This window comes from Lucilia sericata, unplaced genomic scaffold (genome assembly GCF_015586225.1).
Source record: "Lucilia sericata isolate MDLA Ls3-8-SP2 unplaced genomic scaffold, ASM1558622v1 Contig001113F_arrow, whole genome shotgun sequence".
Taxonomy (NCBI): Eukaryota; Metazoa; Arthropoda; class Insecta; order Diptera; family Calliphoridae; genus Lucilia; species Lucilia sericata.
Window position 1 is genome coordinate 132,501 of NW_023995085.1, and position 6,871 is coordinate 139,371.

At 31.0% G+C, this 6,871-nt stretch overlaps 1 protein-coding gene across 1 annotated transcript in view; it reads right to left on the minus strand.

Annotated features, from left to right (window-relative positions):
* Positions 1-6,562, minus strand: part of LOC119610081 (GATA-binding factor A) — a 76,609-nt gene extending 70,047 nt beyond the window's left edge. The window contains exon 1 of the mRNA XM_037965176.1: positions 6,522-6,562. The gene's annotated coding sequence lies outside the window, so the exon portion shown is untranslated. The remainder of the gene's footprint in view (positions 1-6,521) is intronic.
* Positions 6,563-6,871: the final 309 nt, after the last annotated feature.

Consider the following 6,871-nt stretch of genomic DNA (forward strand, 5'->3'; position numbering starts at 1 on the left):
ACTTGCAAAATCGCTTGTTTTAAAGTTTTTGAATATAATTATGTGTATACATCGTAAAATATGGCAATAGGTCCAGTAATATTATCTCACTCAATTTAATTACGTCTCTTCATCTGTTTATCCATGCAGAAAAAGAGACAATATTAAACATTTTGAATTATACGCATGTAAAGAGGCCAAATATTGAAAAACCGTCACGGCTGTTGCTAAAACTCAAAACCGATTCGATTGGCAATTTATATCATAGTGATCCTTACAAAAATTATTCTGATGTTCAAAATCAAATCATTCACCCACAAATGAATTTTCACAGCAGAAGTTTCGGAAAAACCAAATTGGCCCATTTATCCCTTCAGACCGCAAACGCATTATACACTGAATTGTTCAGCATACAGAACTTTTCAATAATTACTCTTGGATTTTCAGAAACATCTTTACAATATAAATTTATTCAGAGCTTTGACCAATGGAATTTTTTCCCATCATTATGGTAATATATAACATATCAGTTCTACTTCCTTTTAGTTCAGTTATAGTTTCATTTGTCTAGTTCAGTTCTAGTTCGGTTCTTATAGTTCAGTTCTAGTAGTTCAGTTTCAGTTTCAGTTCAGTTCTATTCAGTCTAGTTCAGTTCTAGTTCAGTTCTAGTTCCAGTTCAGTTCTAGTTCAGTTCTAGTTCAGTTCTAGTTCAGTTCTAGTTCAGTTCTAGTTCAGTTCTAGTTAGTTCTAGTTCAGTTCTAGTTCAGTTCTAGTTCAGTTCTAGTTCAGTTCTAGTCAGTTCTAGTTCTAGTTCTAGTTCTAGTTCAGTTCTAGTTCTAGTTCAGTTCTAGTTCAGTTCTAGTTCAGTTCTAGTTCAGTTCTAGTTCAGTTCAAGTTCAGTTCAGTTCAGTTCTAAGTTCAGTTCTAGTTCAGTTCTAGTTCAGTTCTAGTTCAGTTCTAGTTCAGTTCTAGTCAGTTCTAAGTTCAGTTCTAGTTCAGTTCTAGTTCAGTTCGAGTTCAGTTCTAGTTCAGTTCTAGTTCAGTTCTAGTTCAGTTCTAGTTCAGTTCTAGTTCAGTTCTAGTTCAGTTCTAGTTCAGTTCTAGTTCAGTTCTAGTTCAGTTCTAGTTCAGTTCTAGTTCAGTTCTAGTTCAGTTCTAGTTCAGTTCTAGTTCAGTTCTAGTTCAGTTCTAGTTCAGTTCTAGTTCAGTTCTAGTTCAGTTCTAGTTCAGTTATAGTTCAGTTATAGTTAAGTTCTAGTTCAGTTATAGTTCTAGTTCAGTTTTAGTTCAAGTTCAGTCCGTCCGAGAAAATCTCAGAGAGAATCTCTGAAAATTTCAACAAAAATTTTGCATTTTTGTCCATGTTCTGAGAAAAAGAAAAGGATGAAGAAAATAATGATTAAGCCTCTCGTGGCCGAAGTAAATCAGAACCTGTAAGAGGGGGCCTTTTAATACTTTTTCGTTTTTCAAAAGTTATTTTTAAATTTTTTATAATATTGAACCTTAAAGCATAAAAATAAATATACAAAGTCCTAAGTGAATGAAAATCTATAGGAAAGGATTTGAATCCTAGAATCATCAAATCAGACAATGGGAATGAAAGGTGTGAATTTGTTGGTACTACACATACATATATGTGTAGTACCAACAAATGTCTTCGATATGTTATAAATTCTTAAAGGTGGCTAAAAACGTAAGTTTTCAAACTTTAGAATACTAATCTTGAAAGTGTGAATTCGAACTCAGCGCAGCTTAAACCTTTAGAAAAATGTACTTTGGTCTCTGTATTAAAAATATTTTAAATATTTCAAATTAAATAGAAATTGCTCAGTTCCCCTATTCTTTAACATATGTATGTATGTATAAGTACTTCTATAATAAAATTATCTTAATTTCTTACTAAAATATTGTAACACATTAAACGACAACTGATGGATTTGTGGTATCCATATTAATCACATGTTCATAACTCAATCTTAAACTAGTGACGTGTATTTCTTATTACAGATCTACTATTATTTAACTTACAGCCCACGCATATCATTTAATTAAAATTCTCTGATTTAAATAAAATCTTTGGTATTTTAAATTTTCTTTCCATGGACATCTATAAAGAAATATATTTAATATTGCATGCAACAAACTCGCCCAACAAAAAGATGAAACGTTAACATGTCACCATAGTTTAAGGTAAAAATTTCTTTTGCGCAAAAAAAAAAAACTGGTTAAAGTATTAACACATAAATTTTTCTCGTACATGTTTGAGTTGCGTCTTAAAAGGGGCATCATTCTAAGATAGTCACCAATTAAATGCTTTTGAAGAAGAAAAAAACTGCATGCTGTTGCAGATCATTAGTTATCGTGCAACATAAATTCTTGTAGCAACAAACTCGCACTGCGTCATGTACTTACTACAAACAAATATTAAGTATTTGTGTTGTGTTCTTTTATTCTAGAGCAGCGGCATGTAGAAACCACAATCTCAGAAAAAAATAGTTTAAGCGCACTATTTAATTACTATACATGTGTAAAATGAAGTTACACCTTTTCACATTTTTGTCCATGTATTTCAACAAAATACTTGTAAGTAGAATGTATGTATATGACATGTATCCGTATAGGAATACAATTTATTTATTAGACGAAACCACATTCAAATCACTTGTTATTGTTGCTTTTTTACTCGTAAACCACAAAGTAAGTTTTTGAATTAAAGAAAAAAAAACTGAATAAAATAAGAAAACTTTTAAGTGGAAAAATAATTCTATATAATTAATGAGTATAGTATGGGAGTATTAAAAAAAGTTTTGGGTTTAGACTGGCGCCTTTGTTATCGGATAGAATATTTATTTATCGATAATGTAATAAAAATTATATGGTTTTAAAAAATGGAAAAAAGTGTGTTTTTTACTAAATAACCGTCTACATACATATTGTATGTAAACGGTTTGTTTACCTATTGATTGTTAAATCCAAAAAATTATTACTAATTTTATAAATAAATCTTCCAAAATTAAGAAAAACAACTATATTCAATAATAAAAACTTCAAAAAGTACCTTTTGAAGAACGATAAAGTATCAAAAAGTCTCCTTTTATAGAAAATTCAAAAAGTACCTCTTGCAGAACGAAAAAGTACCAAAAAGTCCCCTTTAATAGCTACTCATTTACTCCGGGCTCTACACAGAGGGAAAAAATATACACGCCTGGTACCAAATTAATACCAAATATTTCAATAACACCCGTTGTCAAGTAAACTTGTACGAACGACAACACTATGTAATGTTGACAACACAACGTTGTCAATAGTAGCATAGCGTTTGACAACGGATGTTATTGAAAAATTTGGTGTCAATTTGGTACCAGGCGTGTATATATTTTTTACTCTCTGTGTACACGCACGAAAATTCAAAAGTACCTTTAGAAGAACAAAAAAAAAGTACCAGAATGTCCTCTTTTATAGCTTCTAAATGTCCTTTTTTTAGGTTTAATGTTATAGGAAATTCAAAAAGTATATTTTGAAGAAAGAAGCAATACTAAAATGTTTCTTTTTATATGTTATCCCGGCTCTACATGCCTAATTTTAAATTCAAAAATTACCTTTTGAAGATTGAAAAAGTTCCAAAATGGCCTTTTTTAATAGATTCTCATTTGCGCTGGACATGTTTAAATTCATCTAGAAAAGTTGAATATTATAGAAAACCCAAAGAGTACTAAATAAAGAAAGTAAAAATACGAAAAAGTCCCTTTTATAGGTTCTCATTTACATTGTGCTCTATATGCTTCATCAGGATCAATATTATAGAAAACCCAAAAAGTACCAAAAAGTCCCCCTTTATGAATTCTTATTTCTAGGTTCGATATTAAGAAAATTCAAAATGTACTTTTTGAAGAACGAATAAATACCAAAAAGTCCCTTTTTATAGGGTCTCATGTACTATGGGCCCTACATATTTCAAGCTTCAATATTATAGATAACTCAAAAAGTACCAACTAAATAACGCAAAAGTATCAAAAAGTCCCTTTATAGGTTCTCATTTACGTCGTGCTCTACATGCTTAATTTCATGTTTTTAGGTTCAATATTATAGAAAACTCAAAAAATTCCCGGAACAAGAACCGAAAAGTATTAAAAAATTTCCTTTTATAAGTCCTCATTTACGCCGGGCTCTACATACTTAATTTCATATTCCTAGCTTCAATATTATAGAAAACTCAAAAAGTACCAGTTAAAGAATGCAAAAGTACCAAAAAGTCTCTTTATCGGTTTTAATTTAGTGCTCTACATACTCAATTTCATGTTTTTAGGTTCAATATTATAGAAAATTAACAAAGTACCTTTTGAAAAACGAAAAAGTACCAAAAATACCCCCTTTATGGGTTCTCACTTAATCCGGGCTCTACATACTGAATTTCATGTTTCGAGGTTCAATATTATAGAAAATTCAAAAAGTACCTTTTGAAGAATGTAAAAGTACCAAAAAGTCCCTTTTTATAAGTTTTCATTTACCCCAAGTTCCACGTGCTTAATTTTATATTTCCAGCTTCAATATTATAGAAAACTCAAAAGTACCAGTTAAAGAATGCAAAAGTACCATATGGATTATAGATTCTCATTTAACACAGACTCTAAACGCTTAATTTTACGTTTCAAGTTACTATATTGCCTTTAAGAGATTTTCGGTAGGCGACCTTGTATGGGAGCTATGACCAAATATGAACTTATCGTGAAAAAATTTTAAAATAATATTTCCATATAAAATAGCAATATTTGTGCCAAATCTTGTATGGATATCTTAATTTTGTAAGGAGTTATGTGCGTTTAAGTGATTTTCGGGAGGGGACCTTGTATGGGAACTGTGACCAAATAAGGACCGATCGTAAACAAATTTTAAAATAACATTTCTGTATATAAAAGAAATATTTGTGCCCAATCTTGTATGGATATCTTAATTTAGTAATGAGTTACTTGCGTTTAAGTGTTCTTCGGGAAGGGAGCTTGTATACCAATTGTGGACCGATCCGAAAAATATTCTCCAAAAATATTTCTGTATATCAAAGAAATATTAATATATTTTAATATGCTAATGAGTTATGTTCGTTTAAGTGTTTTTCAGGAGGGGACCTTGTATGGAAGCTATGACCAATTAGGAACCGATCCAGAACATTTTTTCTCTGTATGAATTCTTTGATATAAACTTTAACTTACAAAATTTTGTAAAGATATTGACATTCTAACCAAAGTTATTAACAATAAACTCTTTTTTCCGGGAATATATAAAATTGTGTACCGAATCCGTCAATTTTCAATAGGAATAAAGCTTTCATATAGAAACATACGTACATATGTATGTGTGACGATTTTCATGAAATTACATTAGAATGTGTAAAAAAGGCGTATTTATCAGAGTTTTTTTTTTTTTTGGTTGATTCATATGTGAACCTATTTTGCTCATTTTGAAGAACATTTCGGATGAATTTGGTTATATTCTATTGCTTCGTTTTATCGTGAGCGTGTTTTACAGAGACAGACTAACATAGCTAGATCGACTCAGAATTTGATAAGGACCCAGAATATATATACTTTGTTGGGTCTCAGATAGATATTTCTTGGTGTTACACACGGAATGACAAAGTTATATATGTATACGCTCTGTAATCACTGATGGTTGTGAAGGGTATAAAAAGGGATAAATTTTAGTCCCAAAATGTCTGAAAAGGCAACAGTGATTGTAGATACTCAAGTGTATTATTGGGACAACAAAGTTTAATAAATAAAACAAGTAAGAAAGTATAGTCGGGCGTGACCGACCATATGATACCCTACACCAGTTATGAATATTAAATGTGATCTATTTTTCATAATAAAGCATTTATCTGGAATATGATTCCGATTTATTTAAGCAATTTATTGACGAAAAACTAATTTTCTGAAAGAGGCTTTATGAACCGATCCCGATAAAATGGGCTGGATAGATTTATATTTATATAATAATTGTCTGTGATAAATTTCATTGCAATAACAGTGTTAATAAGTGAATTGCGGATATTCAAGTCATTTTCCGAAGGGGGGCTTTGTATGGGGCCTAGAGTCAAATGAAGTCCGATCATTTAGAAATTCGGCAAGGTCATCAAGGCTTGTATAAAACTTAGTTGTGCGAACTTTTATCGAGATACATTTATACCTATTATACAGAATTATGAGCTCAAAAGCCCTTTTCGGGAGTTCAGTTGTATGGGGGCTAGGTGAAATAATGGACCGATTTTAACCATTTGCAATAGGCTTCGTCCCTGGGTCAAAAGAAACATGTATGCCAAATTTCATCAAATTATCTTGAAAATTGCGACCTGTACTTTGATAACAACGTTTAGAAAGTGATTCTGAGTCGATTGGTATACTTACAGGTGGGTATAGTACTAATATTTTAATGCGTTACAAACATCAGCACAAACGCATAATACCCTTCCCACTATAGTGGTGTAGGGTATAAAAATTTAATAAGGAAACAAAAACAAAATGTACTATTTATTTCAAAACACTCACCTTTTTCTGTTGTTGTTCAGCTAAAGATGTTTTCCCGCTTATTCCCTTCCTTTCCATTTCATGACATCACCAATAACAACAATAAATATACATACATACATACATTTGTATGTACAGCTGTAAATAAATGCTTTACTAAATTTACCAACAACTTCTTATGCTTTATCTTTTTTACAATTTTTCACATCTTTTCTCCTCAGATTTACTTTCAATCATATTTGGTCTTGCCGAACTCCCCCATTACTCCCCTTTCCAAAACGTTTTCGCAACACATAACAAAACGAAAGACACAACAAATGAAAACCACGAAAAATTACATTGCATTCTTGGCAAAAAAACACATTTTGGAA